This window comes from Ranitomeya imitator, chromosome 4 (assembly GCF_032444005.1).
Source record: "Ranitomeya imitator isolate aRanImi1 chromosome 4, aRanImi1.pri, whole genome shotgun sequence".
In the NCBI taxonomy this organism is placed as follows: Eukaryota; Metazoa; Chordata; class Amphibia; order Anura; family Dendrobatidae; genus Ranitomeya; species Ranitomeya imitator.
Window position 1 is genome coordinate 2,051,943 of NC_091285.1, and position 24,679 is coordinate 2,076,621.

Sequence of the window (24,679 nt, forward strand, 5' to 3'; positions counted from 1 at the left end):
ACAACATGAACAGAGTTGAGAAAAAGACCTTAATCCTATTGTTCTACAAACCTATGAATACAGAATCAACCCCTTCAGTGCCAAGTCCAAGAAGTTAGACAATATGTTTCTGATTGTTTGGAGTGGAATAGATCTGCACAACACAAGAAGAATGTGAGTCATCTTCATCACCGCACTTCTCATGATGTTGCCTCATTCGCGCCACCAGGCCTTGCATCTCTTTGTTGCATCGTTTGCATTTTGCACGCATGCCTGCCTTACCGATAGCCGAAGGAGCTTCATTAAAATATTCCCAAACTGGGTCTCTTTTACGGCCTGCTGCCATTATAAGGAAAGAATGTAATAAACCTCAGATCGTACACAGAAACAGATCCAGACTTGTCTGTCTGTGGCTATGCTGCAGTATTGTGCTCAAAGTTTCACTTTCATTTTCTTGTCTGCTTGCCCTTCCTCCTCCTCACACTTAGATTCACATTCTTCTTGTGTTGTGCAGATCTATTCCACTCCAAACAATCAGAAACATATTGTCTAACTTCTTGGACATGGCACTGAAGGGGTTGATTCTGTATTCATAGGTTTGTAGAACAATAGGATTAAGGTCTTTTTCTCAACTCTGTTCATGTTGTAACATTTTTGCCGTGAAGAAGAGGCTGGGACCTCTGCGGAGTCAAATTCAGTTTTGAGAACTGCGTAAGTAAAGCGAGCGTCTGTGATAATATAGGAGAGAAACTGCCCACTAATCCTACAGAAACCTCTGGAAGAGCATGGCATTGTGAATGTTACACATATACAGCCTTTATTCTACTGAGTTAAACAACTCAGCTTTATCTCATGATGGAAGAACCTTTGGATGGTAAAATATTTTACTCAAAAAGCAGTTTATTGAAAAAAATCCGATTTAAATAAAAAAAATCTGATTTTTTTTATTTTTAAAAAAAAAACATTGATTTTTATCCACCCTGATGGGGATTACATGATATATTTAATCTCTGGGGACTAAACATCACATGCAGTTACTCTCTGTGTGTAACATGTAATTCCAATAGAGTATAGGTCACATGTACCGTAATACCCAGTCACTCTGGGGATTACATGCAATGTATACTCTGGGGATTACACGTCACACACAATCACTCTGGGTGTTACATGTGATATATACTCTATGGGGATTACATTAAATATTTAATCTCTGGGGATTACACGTCACACAGTCACTCTCTGTGGATTTTATGCGATATACAGGAGCTTCTCACAAAATTAGAATATCATCAAATAGTGAATTTCAGTTCTTCAATACAAAAACTGAATCTCCTATATTCTATAGAGTCATTACACACAGAGTGATCTATTTCACGGGTTTATTTCTGTTAATGTTGATGATTATGGCTTACAGCCAATGAAAACCCAAAAGTCATTATCTCAGTAAATTAGAATACTTTATAACACCAGCTTGAAAAATGATTTTAAAATCTGAAATGTCGTCCTACTGAAATGTCTGATCAGTAAATGCCCTCAGTACTTGGTCGGGCTCCTTTTGCATCAATTACTGCATCAATGCGGCGTGGCATGGGGGCGATCAGCCTGTGGCACTGCTGAGGGGTTATGGAAGCCCAGGTTGCTTTGATAGCAGCCTTCAGCTCGTCTGCATTGTTGGGTCTGGTGTCTCTCATCTTCCTCTTGACATTAATCCATAGATTCTCTATGGGGTTAAGGTCAGGTGAGTTTGCTGCCAATCCAGCCCAGTGATACTGTTGTTTTTACACCAGGTATTGGTACTTTTGGCAGTGTGGACAGGAGCCAAGTCCTGCTGGAGAACGACATTTCCATCTCCAAAAAGCTTGTCAGCAGAGAGAAGCATGAAGTGCTCTACAATGTCCTGGTAGACGGCTGCGCTGACTTTGGTCTTGATAAAACACAGTGGACCTACACCAGCAGATGACATGGCTCCCCAAACCATCACTGATTGTGGAGACTTCACACCAGACCTCCAGCAGCTTGGATTGTGGCCTCTCCACTCTTCCTCCAGACTCTGGGACCTTGGACCACTGACAACATTCCGGTTCTTGTTCTCCTTGGCCCAGGTGATACGCTTCTGGCGTTGTCTATTGGTCATGAGTGGCTGGACACAAGGAATGTGACACTTGTAGTCCATGTCCTGGACACGTCTGTGTGTGGTGAAGCAATGACCCCAGCAGCAGTCCGCTCCTTGTGAATCTCAAACAAATTTTTGAATGGGCTTTTTTTTTTCCAATTATTATTATTTATATAGCACCATTAATTCCATGGTGCTGTACATTAGAAGGGTTTACATACAAGTTACAGATAACATTTACATAAAACTAAGAATGACAGACTGATACAGAGGGACGAGGACCCTGCCCCCGGGGGCTTACATTCTACAGGATTATGGGGAAGGAGACAGGATGAGGGTTGCAGGAGCTCCGGTGTTGGTGAGGTGGTAGCTCCAGTGGTGAGGCGGTAGCTCCGGTGTTGGTGAGGCGGTAGCTCCGGTGTTGGTGAGGCGGTAGCTCCGGTGTTGGTGAGGCGGTAGCTCCGGTGTAGGTGAGGCGGTAGCTCCGGTGTTGGTGAGGAAGTAGCTCTGGTGTTGGTGAGGCGGTAGCTCTGGTGTTGGTGAGGCGGTAGCTCCGGTGTTGGTGAGGCGGTAGCTCCGGTGTTGGTGAGGCGGTAGCTCCGGTGTTGTTGAGGCGGTAGCTCCGGTAGTGGTGAGGCGGTAGCTCTAGTGTTGGTGAGGCGGTAGCTCTGGTGTTGATGAGGCGGTAGCTCCGGTAGTGGTGAGGCGGTAGCTCCGGTAGTGGTGAGGCGGTAGCTCTGGTGTTGGTGAGGCGGTAGCTCTGGTGTTGGTGAGGCAGTAGCTCTGGTGTTGGTGAGGCGGTAGCTCCGGTGGTGGTGAGGCGGTAGCTCTGTTAGTGGCGGTAGCTCCGGTGTTGGTGAGGCGGTAGCTCCGGTGTTGGTGAGGCGGTAGCTCCGGTGTTGGTGAGGAGGCAGCGGGGTCAGTGCAGGCTGTAGGCTTTCCTGAAGAGATGAGTTTTCAGGTTCCGTCTGCAGGATCCGAATGTGGTTGATAGTCGGACGTGTTGGGGCAAAGAATTCCAGAGGATGGGGGATATTCGGGAGAAGTCTTGGAGGCGGTTGGGTGAGGAGCGGATAAGTGGGGAGGAGAGAAGGAGGTCTTGGGAGGACCGGAGATTACGTGAGGGAAGATATCGGGAGATTAGGTCAGAGATATATGGAGGAGACAGGTTGTGGGTGGCTTTGTAGGTCAGTATTAGTAATTTGAACTGGATACGCTGAGGGAATGGGAGCCAGTGAAGAGATTTGCAGAGGGGGGAAGCGGAGGAGTAGCGAGGAGAGAGATGAATAAGTCGGGCAGCAGCGATAATGATGGACTGGAGAGGTGCAAGGGTGTTAGCAGGGAGGCCACAGAAAAGGATGGTGCAGTATTCAAGGTGGGAGATAACAATCCTTTCAAGACTGCGGTATCTCGGTTGCTTGTGCACCTTTCTCTACAACACTTTTTCCTTCCACTCCACTTTCTATTAATATTCTTGGATACAGCACTGTGTGAACAGCCGGCTTCTTTACCAATGACCTTTCGTGGTTTCCCCTCCTGTGGAGTGTCAGTGACGCCTTCTGGACATCTGTCAGGTCAGCAGTCTTCCCCATGATTGTGGAGCTACTGAGACAGACTGAGGGGCCTTTATAAACGCTTAGGAGCCTTTACAGCTGTTTATTGTTAATTCTAATTTACTGAGATAATGAGATCTGTGTTTTCATTGGCTGTAAGCCATAATCATCAACATTAACAGAGATAAACACATGAAATAGATCACTCTGTGTGTAATGATGCTATACAATATACGAGTTTCACATTTTGTATTGAAGAACTGAAAAAAATTCACTTTTTGATGATATTCTCACTTTGTGAGAAGCCCCTGTATACTCTAGAGATTACACACAATCACTCTCTGGGGATTTCTGTAAGATACAATATTATTATGCATATTAACATAGTTAACTTGGCAAGGTCGAAAAAAGCCATTTGTCCATCCAGTTCAGCCTATATTTTGTCAGAATAAATCTCCAGATCTCCGTCCTTCTAAAGATCCTAATCATATTTCATGCGATATATACTCCCTGGAGATCACTCGTTACACACGATCACAGCTATTGCTGTAGTGTTATAAGCGGCCTTTGCTTGGGAATTATGTCAAGTAAACCTCTGCTCTCTGGAGATCACATCTTGTACGTGGCTGCTCTTTGGGGTTTGCATCTACGGTATTTGTTTTTTGATGGTTTTTACATTAAGGATTTTGATGTGGGATTTGAGCTTCTCTGGTTACTCCGGGCTGTGATTTCTTTCGTTCCTAACATTTCACTATTTAAATGGTTTTATAAAAAAGTTCATTGGTATGATTGGCCACTTGTCAGGGACTACACCAAATAATTGGCCACCCCTCAGTGATTACACGACAAAATCGGCCAACCCTCGAGGACTACACCACATAATCGGCCGCCCCTTGGTGATTACACCACAAATATAATCGGCTGCTCTCTGGGGATTGCAGCACATAATCGGAAACCCCCTCGAGGACTACACCACATTCGGCCACCCCTCAGGGACTACACCACATAATCGGCCACCCCTCAAGGACTACACCATATAATCGGCTGCTCTCTGGGGACTACACCACATAATCTGCCACCCCTCAGGGACTACACCACATAATCGGAAACCCCTCCAGGACTACACCACATAATCGTCCAACCCTTGAGGACTACACCATATAATCGGCTGCCCCTCGGGGATTGCACCACATAATAATACATTGTTTGAGTATTTCAATTTGCATATTTTTTCCTCCTCTGTTTTGCAAGTCAAAAACTCACAAGACCCACAAAACGGTCAATCAACATATTATGAAACATCGGTTGTTCAATGACCCTGCATCAGAGTCTTGGATAGATAGAAGACAATAATCTGTAAGATTATAGAAGAGGCAAAATTAGCCATTCAAAAATATCAAGAATCAACCCCTTCCCGATCAAGTTAAGACTCATATGACAACTGACAATAAATGTCATAATTAAGATTAAATGCTGTGTCGTCACATTGCTCCTTTATCTTAATTAATAAACCTGCTATGTATGCCTCACCTATGTTCTGCTGGTTCTGTCTGCAACCCCTGGCAAAAGTGATGAAATCACCGGCCTTGGAGGATGTTCATTCAGTTGTTTATTTTTTTTTATATAAAAGCCGATCACAGACATGGCACAAAACTAAAGTCATTTCAAATGGAAACTTTCTGGCTTTAAGAAACACTAAAAGAAATCAACAACAAACAATGTGGCAGTCAGTAATGGTTACTTTTTTTAGAACAAGCAGAGGGGAAAAATTATGGACTCACTCAAATATGTGGGAAAAAATAATGGAATCACCCTCTAAATTTCAATTCCCAACACTAACATCTGCATCAAATTAGATCTGCTCGTTAGTCTGCATCTAAAAAGCAGTGATCACACCCTGGAGAGCTGTTGCACCAAGTGGACTGACATGAATCATGGCTCCAACACGAGAGATGACAATTGAAACAAAGTGAGGATTATCAAACTCTTATAAGAGGGTAAATCATCACGCAATGCTGCAAAAGATGTTGGTTGTTCACAGTCAGCTGTGTCTAAAATCTGCACCAAATACAAACAACATGGGAAGGTTGTTAAAGGCAAACATACTGGTAGACCAAGGAAGACATCAAAGCATCAAGACCGGAAACAAAACAATATGTCTCCAAAACAGGAAATGCAGAACAAAACAAATGAGGAACGAATGGGAGGAAACTGGAGTCAACGTCTGTGACCGAACTGTAAGAAACTACCTAAAAGGAAATGTGATTTACATACAGAAAAGCTAAACGAACGCCATCATTAACAACTAAACAGAAAAAAACAAGGTTACAATGGGCTAAGGAAAAGCAATGGTGGACTGCGGATGACTGGATGAAAGTCATATTCAGTGATGAATCACGAATCTGCATTGGGCAAGGTGATGATGATGGAACCTTTGTTTGGTGCCGTTCCAATGAGATTTATAAAGATGACTGCCTGAAGAGAACATGCAGATTTCCACAGTCATTGATGATATGGGGCCGCATGTCTGGTAAAGGCACTGGGGAGATGGCTGTCATCACATCTTCAATAAATGCACAAGTTTATGTTGATATTTTGGACACTTTTCTTATCGCATCAATTGAAAGGATGTTTGGGGACGATGAAATCATTTTTCAAGATGATAATGCATCCTTCCATAGAGCAAAAACTGTGCAAACATTCCTGGAAAAAGACACATAAGGTCAATGTCATGGGCTGCAAATAGTCCAGAGCTCAATCCAATTGAAAATCTTTGGTGGAAGTTGAAGAAAATGGTCCCTGACAAGAATCCAACCTGCAAAGCTGATCTGGGGACAGCAATCAGAGAAAGTTGGAGCCAGATTGATGAAGAGACCTGTGTGACCCTCATTAAGTCCAGGCCTCAGAGACGGCAAGCTGTAATAAAGCCAGAGGTGGTGCAACAAAATACTACTGATGTGTTGGAGGGTTTGTTTGTTAGTTTTTCAGGATTCCATAATTTTTTCCCTCTGCTTGTTCTAAAAAGTGACCATTACTGACTGCCACATTTTGTGTTCTTGATTTCTCTTAGTGTTTATTAAAAACAGAAAGTTGCTATTAGAAATGACTTTAGTTTTGTGCCATGTCTGTGATCGGCTTTTTATAAAAAATTAAACAACTGAATGAACATCCTCCAAGGCCGGTGATTCCATCATTTTTGCCAGGGGTTGTATATGCCTCCCTGGTTGTGGAGCACTGGACGGTATCTATATACACCAGTCCACTGCAGCTCCCCAGGATCCGCCTGGCTGAATAGTATGCTGCCACCAAGTGTGGAGACACAGGGGTCAGTGGGTGCTCTCGTCCGCTGGCCTGAGACCACGTCGACCAGGGCTCATCCCACTGAATGCCCACTCTCCTTTTACCATGGGCATAACACTACTCAGACAACACAGGGTGAGGGAAAAACAGTGTGGCAAAAATGTATTGAACCACAAAACAGGAAAAAAACACATAGAACCGTCCTAGCAAAATAACCAAGATGGTGCAAGTTCCAGAGTCTCACCCTTCTGCTGACTCGCTGGGATGAGAGCAGCTGTGACTTCAGAGCTTCCAGGGCCGCCTACCCCACCAGTGGCTCGCACAGAGAGAAGGTAACGAGAAGCTTAGGAACATGATAGTGCATTGAGGTATGAGGCCAGGTGACTGGATGGTCACATCCTGGCTTCTCCGAATATCTCCATGGACTCAGGTGACCAGTGGGTCCCAATCATGGCTTCCCCAAACGTATCCATGGCCCTCAGGTGAATGGGGAAGCCAGGACTTGGACCCACCGGACATCATATCCAACGGTTCAAGGGCAGTTAATGGAGCAGATCAGTATTCTGTCAGCCGGGCCGTGGTCCCCTAAGCTGGCATCCAGTAGAATCTCAAATCTGTGTGAATCGTGATTTGAGCCATGATGTCTTAGCTGCTGTCCTTTAGAGTGTTTATGGCTGTGTAAAGAGTCTCTGATTCACCTTGCAGAACGATATAAATCCCTTTTTATACTCACTTATATCAAGAATCAACTTTAAAGACAACAGTCTATGATTCTTGACCTACTGATTATAGACATCTGGATAATTAAGATTAAATTCTTTGTCGTCATACATGGTATGATTGGCTGCTCTCCAGAGATATCTCACTTGATGAAGCCAAGGCGGCGAAACGCGCGTCGAGGCTCCTGCGTGTCCTGTTATGAATAGGTAATTCAGAACCACAATGGACCTTGAAGTTCAGAGCACACAAGTGACCTGACAAAAACCACAAAACATAGGACGAGCTCTGAGACGTGGGAACTCTGCTGACCGCAATCCCTAAACCTATCAAACCACACTAAAAGGTAGCCATGGATTGCGCCTAACGCTCCCTATGCAACTCGGCACAGCCTGAGAAACTAGCTAGTCCTGAAGATAGAAAAATAAGCCTACCTTGCCTCAGAGAAATTCCCCAAAGGAAAAGGCAGCCCCCCACATATAATGACTGTGAGTTAAGATGAAAATACAAACACAGAGATGAAATAGATTTAGCAAAGTGAGGCCCGACTTACTGAATAGACCGAGGATAGGAAAGATAGCTTTGCGGTCAACACAAAAACCTACAAACAACCATGCAGAGGGGCAAAAAGACCCTCCGCACCGACTAACGGTACGGAGGTGCTCCCTCTGCGTCTCAGAGCTTCCAGCAAGCAAAGAAAACCAAAAATGCAAGCTGGACAGAAAATATAGCAACAAACGTAACACAAGCAGAACTTAGCTTATGCTGAGCAGACAGGCCACAGGAACGATCCAGGAGGAAGCAAGACCAATACTAGAACATTGACTGGAGGCCAGGATCAAAGCACTAGGTGGAGTTAAATAGAGCAGCACCTAACGACTTAACCTCATCACCTGAGGAAGGAAACTCAGAAGCCGCAGTACCACTCATGACCACAGGAGGGAGCTTGATCACAGAATTCACAACACTACCCCCCCCTTGAGGAGGGGTCACCGAACCCTCACCAGAGCCCCCAGGCCGACCAGGATGAGCCATATGAAAGGCACAAACAAGATCGGCAGCATGGACATCAGAGGCAAAGACCCAGGAATTATCTTCCTGACCATTGCCCTTCCACTTAACCAGATACTGGAGCTTCCGTCTCGAAACACGAGAATCCAAAATCTTCTCCACTATATACTCCAACTCCCCCTCCATCAAAACCGGGGCAGGAGGATCAACAGATGGAACCACAGGCGCCACGTATCTCCGCAACAATGACCTATGGAACACGTTATGGATGGAAAAAGAATCTGGAAGGGTCAAACGAAAAGACACAGGATTAAGAACCTCAGAAATCCTATATGGACCAATGAAACGAGGCTTAAACTTAGGAGAGGAAACCTTCATAGGAATATAACGAGATGACAACCAAACCAAATCCCCAACACGAAGTCGGGGACCCACACAGCGTCTGCGATTAGCGAAACGTTGAGCCTTCTCCTGGGACAAGATCAAATTGTCCACTACATGAGTCCAAATCTGCTGCAACCTGTCCACCACAGTATCCACACCAGGACAGTCCGAAGACTCAACCTGCCCTGAAGAGAAACGAGGATGGAACCCAGAATTGCAGAAAAATGGTGAAACCAAGGTAGCCGAGCTGGCCCGATTATTAAGAGCGAACTCAGCCAACGGCAAAAAGGACACCCAATCATCCTGATCAGCAGAAACAAAACATCTCAGATATGTTTCCAAAGTCTGATGGTTCGTTCAGTCTGGCCATTAGTCTGAGGATGGAAAGCCGAGGAAAAAGACAAATCAATGCCCATCCTAGCACAAAAGGCTCGCCAAAACCTCGAAACAAACTGGGAACCTCTGTCAGAAACGATGTTCTCTGGAATGCCATGTAAACGAACCACATGCTGGAAAAACAATGGCACCAAATCAGAGGAGGAAGGTAATTTAGACAAGGGTACCAAATGGATCATCTTAGAGAAGCGATCACAAACTACCCAAATGACCGATATTTTTTGAGAGACGGGGAGATCCGAAATAAAATCCATAGAGATATGTGTCCAAGGCCTCTTCGGGATCGGCAAGGGCAAAAGCAACCCACTGGCACGAGAACAGCAGGGCTTAGCCCGAGCACAAATCCCACAGGACTGCACAAAAGAACGCACATCCCGCGACAGAGACGGCCACCAAAAGGATCTAGCCACCAAATCTCTGGTACCAAAGATTCCAGGATGACCAGCCAACACCGAACAATGAACCTCAGAGATAACTTTATTCGTCCACCTATCAGGGACAAACCATTTCTCTGCTGGGCAACGATCAGGTTTATTAGCCTGAAATTTTTGCAGCACCCGCCGCAAATCAGGGGAGATGGCAGACACAATTACTCCCTCTTTGAGAATACCCGCCGGCTCAGGCAAACCCGGAGAGTCAGGCACAAAACTCCTAGACAGGGCATCAGCCTTCACATTTTTAGAGCCCGGAAGGTACGAAACCACAAAGTCAAAACGGGAGAAAAACAGCGACCAACGAGCCTGTCTAGGATTCAACCGCTTGGCAGACTCGAGATAAGTCAAGTTCTTGTGATCAGTCAAGACCACCACGCGATGCTTAGCTCCTTTAAGCCAATGATGCCACTCCTCGAATGCCCACTTCATGGCCAGCAACTCTCGATTGCCAACATCATAATTTCGCTCAGCAGGCGAAAACTTCCTGGAAAAGAAGGCGCATGGTTTCATCACCGAGCAATCAGCACCTCTTTGCGACAAAACAGCCCCCGCTCCAATTTCAGAAGCATCAACCTCAACCTGGAACAGAAGCGAAACATCTGGTTGACACAACACAGGGGCAGAAGAAAAACGACGCTTTAACTCTTGAAAAGCTTCCACAGCAGCAGAAGACCAATTGACCACATCAGCACCCTTCTTGGTCAAATCGGTCAATGGTTTAGCAATACTAGAAAAATTACAGATGAAGCGACGATAAAAATTAGCAAAGCCAAGGAACTTTTGCAGACTCTTCAGAGATGTCGGCTGAGTCCAATCATAAATGGCCTGGACCTTAACAGGGTCCATCTCGATGGTAGAAGGGGAAAAAATGAACCCCAAAAATGAAACCTTCTGAACACCAAAGAGACACTTTGATCCCTTCACAAACAAAGAATTAGCACGCAGGACCTGGAACACCATTCTGACCTGCTTCACATGAGACTCCCAATCATCCGAGAAGACCAAAATATCATCCAAGTATACAATCAGGAATTTATCCAGGTACTCTCGGAAGATGTCATGCATAAAGGACTGAAACACTGATGGAGCATTGGCAAGTCCGAATGGCATAACTAGGTACTCAAAATGGCCCTCGGGCGTATTAAATGCAGTTTTCCATTCATCGCCCCGTTTAATACGCACAAGATTATATGCACCACGAAGATCTATCTTGGTGAACCAACTAGCCCCCTTAATCCGAGCAAACAAATCAGATAGCAGCGGCAAGGGGTACTGAAATTTGACCGTGATTTTATTTAGAAGGCAGTAATCAATACAAGGTCTCAGCGAACCATCCTTCTTGGCCACAAAAAAGAACCCTGCTCCCAATGGCGATGACGACGGCCGAATATGACCCTTCTCCAAGGATTCTTTTACGTAACTCCGCATAGCGGCGTGCTCAGGTACAGATAAATTAAACAGTCGACCCTTAGGAAACTAACTACCAGGAATCAACTCGATAGCACAATCACAATCCCTATGCGGAGGTAGGGCATTGGACTTGGGCTCATCGAATACATCCCGGTAATCAGACAAGAACTCTGGGACCTCAGAAGGGGTGGATGATGAGATAGGGGGTACATGGTGATGTTCCATTTCTGTCTGACAACCCCAGCTGGACACAGACATTGATTTCCAATCTAATACTGGGTTATGGACTTGTAGCCATGGCAACGCCAACACGACCACATCATGCAGATTTTGCAACACCAGAAAGCGAATATCCTCCTGGTGCGCAGGAGCCATGCACATGGTCAGCTGGGTCCAATACTGAGGCTTATTCTTGTCCAAAGGCGTGGCATCAATTCCTCTCAATGGAATAGGACACTGCAAGGGCTCCAAGACAAACCCACAGCGCCTAGCAAACTCCAAGTCCATCAAATTCGGGGCAGCGCCTGAATCCACAAATGCCATGACTGAATAGGAAGACAAAGAGCAGATCAAAGTAACGGACAAAAGAAATTTCGACTGTACAGTACCAATGGTGGCAGACCTAGCGAACCGCTTAGTGCGCTTAGGACAATCGGAGATAGCATGAGTGGAATCACCACAGTAGAAACACAGCCCATTCTGACGTCTGTGTTCTTGTCTTTCAGCTCTGGTCAAAGTCCTATCGCACTGCATAGGCTCAGGTTTATGCTCAGATAATACCGCCAAATGGTGCACAGATTTACGCTCACGCAGGCGTCGACCGATCTGAATGGCCAAAGACATAGACTCATTCAGACCAGCAGGCATAGGAAATCCCACCATGACATCCTTAAGAGCCTCAGAGAGACCCTTTCTGAACATAGCTGCCAGCGCACATTCATTCCATTGAGTGAGCACCGACCACTTTCTAAACTTTTGACAATAAATCTCTATCTCATCGTGACCCTGACACAAAGCCAGCAAATTTTTCTCTGCCTGATCCACTGAATTAGGTTCATCGTACAGTAATCCGAGCGCCAGAAAAAACGCATCAATATTACATAATGCAGGATCTCCTGGCGCAAGGGAAAATGCTTAGTCTTGAGGGTCGCTACGTAATAAAGAAATAATGATCTTAACTTGTTGAACTGGGTCACCAGAGGAGCGAGGTTTCAACGCCAGAAACAGTTTGCAATTATTTTTGAAACTCAGAAATTTAGCTCTATCTCCAGAAAACAAATCAGGAATAGGAATTCTTGGTTCCAACATAGAATTCTGAGCCACAAAGTCTTGAATATTTTGTACTCTTGCAGTGAGAAGATCCACACATGAAGACAGACCTTTAATGTCCATCACCACACCTGTGTCCTGAACCACCCAAATGTCTAGGGGAAAAAAAAGGCAAAACACAGTGCAAAGAAAAAAAAATGGTCTCAGAACTTCTCTTTTCCCTCTATTGAGAAGCATAGTACTTTGGGCCTCCAGTACTGTTATGAATAGGTAATTCAGAACCACAATAGACCTTGAAGTTCAGAGCACACAAGTGACCTGACAAAAACCACAAAACATAGAACGAGCTCTGAGACGTGGGAACTCTGCTGACCGCAATCCCTAAACCTATCAAACCACACTAGAGGTAGCCGTGGATTGCGCCTAACGCTCCCTATGCAACTCGGCACAGCCTGAGAAACTAGCTAGCCTGAAGATAGAAAATAAGCCTACCTTGCCTCAGAGAAATTCCCCAAAGGAAAAGGCAGCCCCCCACATATAATGACTGTGAGTTAAGATGAAAATACAAACACAGAGATGAAATAGATTTAGCAAAGTGAGGCCCGACTTACTGAATAGACCGAGGATAGGAAAGATAACTTTGCGGTCAACACAAAAACCTACAAACAACCACGCAGAGGGGCAAAAAGACCCTCCGCACCGACTAACGGTACGGAGGTGCTCCCTCTGCGTCTCAGAGCTTACAGCAAGCAAAGAAAACCAAAAAAGCAAGCTGGACAGAAAATATAGCAACAAACGTAACACAAGCAGAACTTAGCTTATGCTGAGCAGACAGGCCACAGGAACGATCCAGGAGGAAGCAAGACCAATACTAGAACATTGACTGGAGGCCAGGATCAAAGCACTAGGTGGAGTTAAATAGAGCAGCACCTAACGACTTAACCTCGTCACCTGAGGAAGGAAACTCAGAAGCCGCAGTACCACTCGTGACCACAGGAGGGAGCTTGATCACAGAATTCACAACAGTGTCCCACCTGCACTTTAGTTATGAGATGTCTCAAGGTAATATCATTTTATATTATTCGCTAATTGATTAATCGTTATGCCTTGAGACACTTATGCTGATATTACTGCTCTTGGCCTACAGCAGATTAGTATAACGGAAGCAACTTATCTACATGCTCTTTCCAATAGAAATGTCATCATCAGGCTCCTGTACTTGTATTACGTGTTCACACTGGTAACTCCATACGCCAAGGAATTTACCATCCAGCACAACGTCAAACATATATAATAGATATTACCAGTCAGTGATAATACAGAGATATCACTACATAATAGATATTACCAGTCAGTGATAATACAGAGATATCACTACATAATAGATATTACCAGTCACTGATAATACAGAGATATCACTACATAATAGATATTACCAGTCACTGATAATACAGAGATATCACTACATAATAGATATTACCAGTCACTGATAATACAGAGATATCTCTACATAATAGATATTACCAGTCACTGATAATACAGAGATATCACTACATAATAGATATTACCAGTCACTGATAATACAGAGATATCACTACATAATAGATATTACCAGTCACTGATAATACAGAGATATCACTACATAATAGATATTACCAGTCACTGATAATACAGAGATATCTCTACATAATAGATATTACCAGTCACTGATAATACAGAGATATCACTACATAATAGATATTACCTGTCACTGATAATACAGAGATATCTCTACATAATAGATATTACCAGTCACTGATAATACAGAGATATCTCTACATAATAGATATTACCAGTCACTAATAATACAGAGATATCACTACATAATAGATATTACCTGTCACTGATAATACAGAGATATCACTACATAATAGATATTACCAGTCACTGATAATACAGAGATATCACTACATAATAGATATTACCAGTCACTGATAATACAGAGATATCTCTACATAATAGATATTACCAGTCACTAATAATACAGAGATATCACTACATAATAGATATTACCAGTCACTGATAATACAGAGATATCACTACATAATAGATATTACCAGTCACTGATAATACAGAGATATCACTACATAATAGATATTACCAGTCACTGATAATACAGAGATATCTCTACATAATAGATATTACCAGTCACTGATAATACAGAGATATCACTACATAATAGATATTACCTGTCACTGATAATACAGAGATATCTCTACATAATAGATATTACCAGTCACTGATAATACAGAGATATCACTACATAATAGATATTACCTGTCACTGATAATACAGAGATATCACTACATAATAGATATTACCAGTCACTGATAATACAGAGATATCACTACATAATAGATATTACCAGTCACTGATAATACAGAGATATCTCTACATAATAGATATTACCTGTCACTGATAATACAGAGATATCTCTACATAATAGATATTACCAGTCACTGATAATACAGAGATATCTCTACATAATAGATATTACCAGTCACTGATAATACAGAGATATCACTACATAATAGATATTACCAGTCACTGATAATACAGAGATATCACTACATAATAGATATTACCAGTCACTGATAATACAGAGATATCACTACATAATAGATATTACCGGTCACTGATAATACAGAGATATCTCTACATAATAGATATTACCAGTCACTGATAATACAGAGATATCTCTACATAATAGATATTACCAGTCACTGATAATACAGAGATATCACTACATAATAGATATTACCAGTCACTGATAATACAGAGATATCACTACATAATAGATATTACCAGTCACTGATAATACAGAGATATCACTACATAATAGATATTACCTGTCACTGATAATACAGAGATATCTCTACATAATAGATATTACCGGTCACTGATAATACAGAGATATCTCTACATAATAGATATTACCAGTCACTGATAATACAGAGATATCTCTACATAATAGATATTACCAGTCACTGATAATACAGAGATATCTCTACATAATAGATATTACCAGTCACTGATAATACAGAGATATCTCTACATAATAGATATTACCTGTCACTGATAATACAGAGATATCTCTACATAATAGATATTACCAGTCACTGATAATACAGAGATATCACTACATAATAGATATTACCAGTCACTGATAATACAGAGATATCACTACATAATAGATATTACCAGTCACTGATAATACAGAGATATCACTACATAATAGATATTACCAGTCACTGATAATACAGAGATATCTCTACATAATAGATATTACCAGTCACTAATAATACAGAGATATCTCTACATAATAGATATTACCTGTCACTGATAATACAGAGATATCTCTACATAATAGATATTACCAGTCACTGATAATACAGAGATATCACTACATAATAGATATTACCAGTCACTAATAATACAGAGATATCACTACATAATAGATATTACCAGTCACTGATAATACAGAGATATCTCTACATAATAGATATTACCAGTCACTAATAATACAGAGATATCACTACATAATAGATATTACCAGTCACTAATAATACAGAGATATCACTACATAATAGATATTACCAGTCACTAATAATACAGAGATATCACTACATAATAGATATTACCAGTCACTGATAATACAGAGATATCACTACATAATAGATATTACCAGTCACTGATAATACAGAGATATCTCTACATAATAGATATTACCAGTCACTGATAATACAGAGATATCTCTACATAATAGATATTACCAGTCACTAATAATACAGAGATATCACTACATAATAGATATTACCAGTCACTAATAATACAGAGATATCACTACATAATAGATATTACCAGTCACTAATAATACAGAGATATCACTACATAATAGATATTACCAGTCACTAATAATACAGAGATATCACTACATAATAGATATTACCAGTCACTGATAATACAGAGATATCACTACATAATAGATATTACCAGTCACTGATAATACAGAGATATCTCTACATAATAGATATTACCTGTCACTGATAATACAGAGATATCTCTACATAATAGATATTACCGGTCACTGATAATACAGAGATATCTCTACATAATAGATATTACCGGTCACTGATAATACAGAGATATCACTACATAATAGATATTACCTGTCACTGATAATACAGAGATATCACTACATAATAGATATTACCAGTCACTAATAATACAGAGATATCACTACATAATAGATATTACCGGTCACTGATAATACAGAGATATCTCTACATAATAGATATTACCGGTCACTGATAATACAGAGATATCTCTACATAATAGATATTACCAGTCACTGATAATACAGAGATATCACTACATAATAGATATTACCAGTCACTGATAATACAGAGATATCACTACATAATAGATATTACCTGTCACTGATAATACAGAGATATCACTACATAATAGATATTACCTGTCACTGATAATACAGAGATATCTCTACATAATAGATATTACCAGTCACTGATAATACAGAGATATCACTACATAATAGATATTACCTGTCACTGATAATACAGAGATATCACTACATAATAGATATTACCTGTCACTGATAATACAGAGATATCTCTACATAATAGATATTACCAGTCACTGATAATACAGAGATATCTCTACATAATAGATATTACCGGTCACTGATAATACAGAGATATCACTACATAATAGATATTACCAGTCACTAATAATACAGAGATATCACTACATAATAGATATTACCGGTCACTGATAATACAGAGATATCTCTACATAATAGATATTACCGGTCACTGATAATACAGAGATATCACTACATAATAGATATTACCTGTCACTGATAATACAGAGATATCACTACATAATAGATATTACCTGTCACTGATAATACAGAGATATCACTACATAATAGATATTACCAGTCACTGATAATACAGAGATATCACTACATAATAGATATTACCTGTCACTGATAATACAGATATCTCTACATAATAGATATTACCAGTCACTGATAATACAGAGATATCACTACATAATAGATATTACCAGTCACTGATAATACAGAGATATCTCTACATAATAGATATTACCAGTCAGTGATAATACAGAGATATCTCTACATAATAGATATTACCAGTCACTGATAATACAGAGATATCACTACATAATAGATATTACCTGTCACTGATAATACAGAGATATCACTACATAATAGATATTACCAGTCACTGATAATACAGAGATATCACTACATAATAGATATTACCTGTCACTGATAATACAGAGATATCTCTACATAATAGATATTACCAGTCACTGATAATACAGAGATATCTCTACATAATAGATATTACCAATCACTGATAATACAGAGATATCTCTACATAATAGATATTACCAGTCACTGATAATACAGAGATATCTCTACATAATAGATATTACCTGTCACTGATAATACAGAGATATCTCTACATAATAGATATTACCAGTCAGTGATAATACAGAGATATCTCTACATAATAGATATTACCAGTCACTGATAATACAGAGATATCACTACATAATAGATATTACCTGTCACTGATAATACAGAGATATCACTACATAATAGATATTACCAGTCACTGATAATACAGAGATATCTCTACATAATAGATATTACCAGTCACTGATAATACAGAGATATCACTACATAATAGATATTACCTGTCACTGATAATACAGAGATATCTCTACATAATAGATATTACCAGTCACTGATAATACAGAGATATCTCTACATAATAGATATTACCAATCACTGATAATACAGAGATATCTCTACATAATAGATATTACCAGTCACTGATAATACAGAGATATCTCTACATAATAGATATTACCTGTCACTGATAATACAGAGATATCTCTACATAATAGATATTACCAGTCACTGATAATACAGAGATATCACTACATAATAGATATTACCAGTCACTGATAATACAGAGATATCACTACATAATAGATATTACCAGTCACTGATAATACAGAGATATCACTACATAATAGATATTACCAGTCACTGATAATACAGAGATATCACTACATAATAGATATTACCTGTCACTGATAATACAGAGATATCACTACATAATAGATATTACCTGTCACTGATAATACAGAGATATCTCTACATAATAGATATTACCAGTCACTGATAATACAGAGATATCTCTACATAATAGATATTACCAGTCACTGATAATACAGAGATATCTCTACATAATAGATATTACCAGTCACTGATAATACAGAGATATCTCTACATAATAGATATTACCAGTCACTGATAATACAGAGATATCTCTACATAATAGATATTACCAGTCACTGATAATACAGAGATATCACTACATAATAGATATTACCAGTCACTGATAATACAGAGATATCTCTACATAATAGATATTACCAGTCACTGATAATACAGAGATATCACTACATAATAGATATTACCTGTCACTGATAATACAGAGATATCTCTACATAATAGATATTACCAGTCACTAATAATACAGAGATATCACTACATAATAGATATTACCAGTCACTGATAATACAGAGATATCACTACATAATAGATATTACCAGTCACTGATAATACAGAGATATCACTACATAATAGATATTACCAGTCACTGATAATACAGAGATATCACTACATAATAGATATTACCAGTCACTGATAATACAGAGATATCACTACATAATAGATATTACCAGTCACTGATAATACAGAGATATCTCTACATAATAGATATTACCAGTCACTGATAATACAGAGATATCACTACATAATAGATATTACCTGTCACTAATAATACAGAGATATCTCTACATAATAGATATTACCTGTCACTGATAATACAGAGATATCACTACATAATAGATATTACCAGTCACTAATAATACAGAGATATCTCTACATAATAGATATTACCAGTCACTAATAATACAGAGATATCACTACATAATAGATATTACCGGTCACTGATAATACAGAGATATCTCTACATAATAGATATTACCAGTCACTGATAATACAGAGATATCTCTACATAATAGATATTACCTGTCACTGATAATACAGAGATATCACTACATAATAGATATTACCAGTCACTGATAATACAGAGATATCACTACATAATAGATATTACCTGTCACTGATAATACAGAGATATCACTACATAATAGATATTACCTGTCACTGATAATACAGAGATATCACTACATAATAGATATTACCAGTCACTGATAATACAGAGATATCACTACATAATAGATATTACCAGTCACTGATAATACAGAGATATCTCTACATAATAGATATTACCAGTCACTGATAATACAGAGATATCTCTACATAATAGATATTACCAGTCACTGATAATACAGAGATATCACTACATAATAGATATTACCAGTCACTGATAATACAGAGATATCACTACATAATAGATATTACCTGTCACTGATAATACAGAGATATCACTACATAATAGATATTACCTGTCACTGATAATACAGAGATATCACTACATAATAGATATTACCAGTCACTGATAATACAGAGATATCACTACATAATAGATATTACCAGTCACTGATAATACAGAGATATCACTACATAATAGATATTACCAGTCACTGATAATACAGAGATATCACTACATAATAGATATTACCTGTCACTGATAATACAGAGATATCACTACATAATAGATATTACCAGTCACTGATAATACAGAGATATCTCTACATAATAGATATTACCTGTCACTGATAATACAGAGATATCACTACATAATAGATATTACCAGTCACTGATAATACAGAGATATCACTACATAATAGATATTACCGGTCACTGATAATACAGAGATATCACTACATAATAGATATTACCAGTCACTGATAATACAGAGATATCACTACATAATAGATATTACCAGTCACTGATAATACAGAGATATCACTACATAATAGATATTACCTGTCACTGATAATACAGAGATATCACTACATAATAGATATTACCTGTCACTGATAATACAGAGATATCTCTACATAATAGATATTACCAGTCACTGATAATACAGAGATATCTCTACATAATAGATATTACCAGTCACTGATAATACAGAGATATCTCTACATAATAGATATTACCTGTCACTGATAATACAGAGATATCTCTACATAATAGATATTACCAGTCACTGATAATACAGAGATATCTCTACATAATAGATATTACCAGTCACTGATAATACAGAGATATCACTACATAATAGATATTACCTGTCACTGATAATACAGAGATATCTCTACATAATAGATATTACCAGTCACTGATAATACAGAGATATCTCTACATAATAGATATTACCAGTCACTGATAATACAGAGATATCTCTACATAATAGATATTACCTGTCACTGATAATACAGAGATATCACTACATAATAGATATTACCAGTCACTGATAATACAGAGATATCTCTACATAATAGATATTACCTGTCACTGATAATACAGAGATATCTCTACATAATAGATATTACCAGTCACTGATAATACAGAGATATCACTACATAATAGATATTACCAGTCACTGATAATACAGAGATATCTCTACATAATAGATATTACCTGTCACTGATAATACAGAGATATCACTACATAATAGATATTACCAGTCACTGATAATACAGAGATATCTCTACATAATAGATATTACCTGTCACTGATAATACAGAGATATCTCTACATAATAGATATTACCAGTCACTGATAATACAGAGATATCTCTACATAATAGATATTACCTGTCACTGATAATACAGAGATATCTCTACATAATAGATATTACCAGTCACTGATAATACAGAGATATCACTACATAATAGATATTACCAGTCACTGATAATACAGAGATATCACTACATAATAGATATTACCAGTCACTGATAATACAGAGATATCACTACATAATAGATATTACCGGTCACTGATAATACAGAGATATCACTACATAATAGATATTACCAGTCACTGATAATACAGAGATATCTCTACATAATAGATATTACCTGTCACTGATAATACAGAGATATCACTACATAATAGATATTACCTGTCACTGATAATACAGAGATATCACTACATAATAGATATTACCAGTCACTGATAATACAGAGATATCACTACATAATAGATATTACCAGTCACTGATAATACAGAGATATCACTACATAATAGATATTACCTGTCACTGATAATACAGAGATATCTCTACATAATAGATATTACCAGTCACTGATAATACAGAGATATCTCTACATAATAGATATTACCAGTCACTGATAATACAGAGATATCTCTACATAATAGATATTACCTGTCACTGATAATACAGAGATATCACTACATAATAGATATTACCAGTCACTGATAATACAGAGATATCACTACATAATAGATATTACCAGTCACTGATAATACAGAGATATCACTACATAATAGATATTACCAGTCACTGATAATACAGAGATATCTCTACATAATAGATATTACCTGTCACTGATAATACAGAGATATCTCTACATAATAGATATTACCAGTCACTGATAATACAGAGATATCACTACATAATAGATATTACCAGTCACTGATAATACAGAGATATCACTACATAATAGATATTACCAGTCACTGATAATACAGAGATATCTCTACATAATAGATATTACCAGTCACTGATAATACAGAGATATCTCTACATAATAGATATTACCAGTCACTGATAATACAGAGATATCACTACATAATAGATATTACCAGTCACTGATAATACAGAGATATCTCTACATAATAGATATTACCTGTCACTGATAATACAGAGATATCTCTACATAATAGATATTACCTGTCACTGATAATACAGAGATATCTCTACATAATAGATATTACCAGTCACTGATAATACAGAGATATCACTACATAATAGATATTACCAGTCACTGATAATACAGAGATATCTCTACATAATAGATATTACCTGTCACTGATAATACAGAGATATCTCTACATAATAGATATTACCAGTCACTGATAATACAGAGATATCTCTACATAATAGATATTACCAGTCACTGATAATACAGAGATATCACTACATAATAGATATTACCGTCACTGATAATACAGAGATATCTCTACATAATAGATATTACCTGTCACTGATAATACAGAGATATCTCTACATAATAGATATTACCAGTCACTGATAATACAGAGATATCACTACATAATAGATATTACCAGTCACTGATAATACAGAGATATCTCTACATAATAGATATTACCTGTCACTGATAATACAGAGATATCTCTACATAATAGATATTACCAGTCACTGATAATACAGAGATATCACTACATAATAGATATTACCAGTCACTGATAATACAGAGATATCACTACATAATAGATATTACCTGTCACTGATAATACAGAGATATCACTACATAATAGATATTACCTGTCACTGATAATACAGAGATATCTCTACATAATAGATATTACCAGTCACTGATAATACAGAGATATCTCTACATAATAGATATTACCAGTCACTGATAATACAGAGATATCACTACATAATAGATATTACCAGTCACTGATAATACAGAGATATCACTACATAATAGATATTACCAGTCACTGATAATACAGAGATATCACTACATAATAGATATTACCTGTCACTGATAATACAGAGATATCTCTACATAATAGATATTACCAGTCACTGATAATACAGAGATATCTCTACATAATAGATATTACCAGTCACTGATAATACAGAGATATCACTACATAATAGATATTACCAGTCACTGATAATACAGAGATATCACTACATAATAGATATTACCTGTCACTGATAATACAGAGATATCTCTACATAATAGATATTACCAGTCACTGATAATACAGAGATATCTCTACATAATAGATATTACCAGTCACTGATAATACAGAGATATCACTACATAATAGATATTACCAGTCACTGATAATACAGAGATATCTCTACATAATAGATATTACCAGTCACTGATAATACAGAGATATCTCTACATAATAGATATTACCAGTCACTGATAATACAGAGATATCTCTACATAATAGATATTACCAGTCACTGATAATACAGAGATATCTCTACATAATAGATATTACCAGTCACTGATAATACAGAGATATCTCTACATAATAGATATTACCAGTCACTGATAATACAGAGATATCTCTACATAATAGATATTACCAGTCACTGATAATACAGAGATATCTCTACATAATAGATATTACCAGTCACTGATAATACAGAGATATCTCTACATAATAGATATTACCAGTCACTGATAATACAGAGATATCTCTACATAATAGATATTACCAGTCACTGATAATACAGAGATATCTCTACATAATAGATATTACCAGTCACTGATAATACAGAGATATCTCTACATAATAGATATTACCAGTCACTGATAATACAGAGATATCACTACATAATAGATATTACCAGTCACTGATAATACAGAGATATCACTACATAATAGATATTACCAGTCACTGATAATACAGAGATATCTCTACATAATAGATATTACCAGTCACTGATAATACAGAGATATCTCTACATAATAGATATTACCAGTCACTGATAATACAGAGATATCTCTACATAATAGATATTACCAGTCACTGATAATACAGAGATATCACTACATAATAGATATTACCAGTCACTGATAATACAGAGATATCTCTACATAATAGATATTACCTGTCACTGATAATACAGAGATATCTCTACATAATAGATATTACCAGTCACTGATAATACAGAGATATCACTACATAATAGATATTACCGGTCACTGATAATACAGAGATATCACTACAT

General features: G+C 38.2%; 1 long non-coding RNA gene across 1 annotated transcript; it reads left to right on the forward strand.

The window, feature by feature from the left end:
• The first annotated feature begins 100 nt into the window (after positions 1 to 100).
• LOC138674923 (uncharacterized) lies at positions 101 to 5,116 on the forward strand. The gene is made up of 2 exons (XR_011320617.1): positions 101 to 2,455; positions 2,660 to 5,116. It is a non-coding gene; the product is annotated as an uncharacterized lncRNA (long non-coding RNA).
• Positions 5,117 to 24,679: the final 19,563 nt, after the last annotated feature.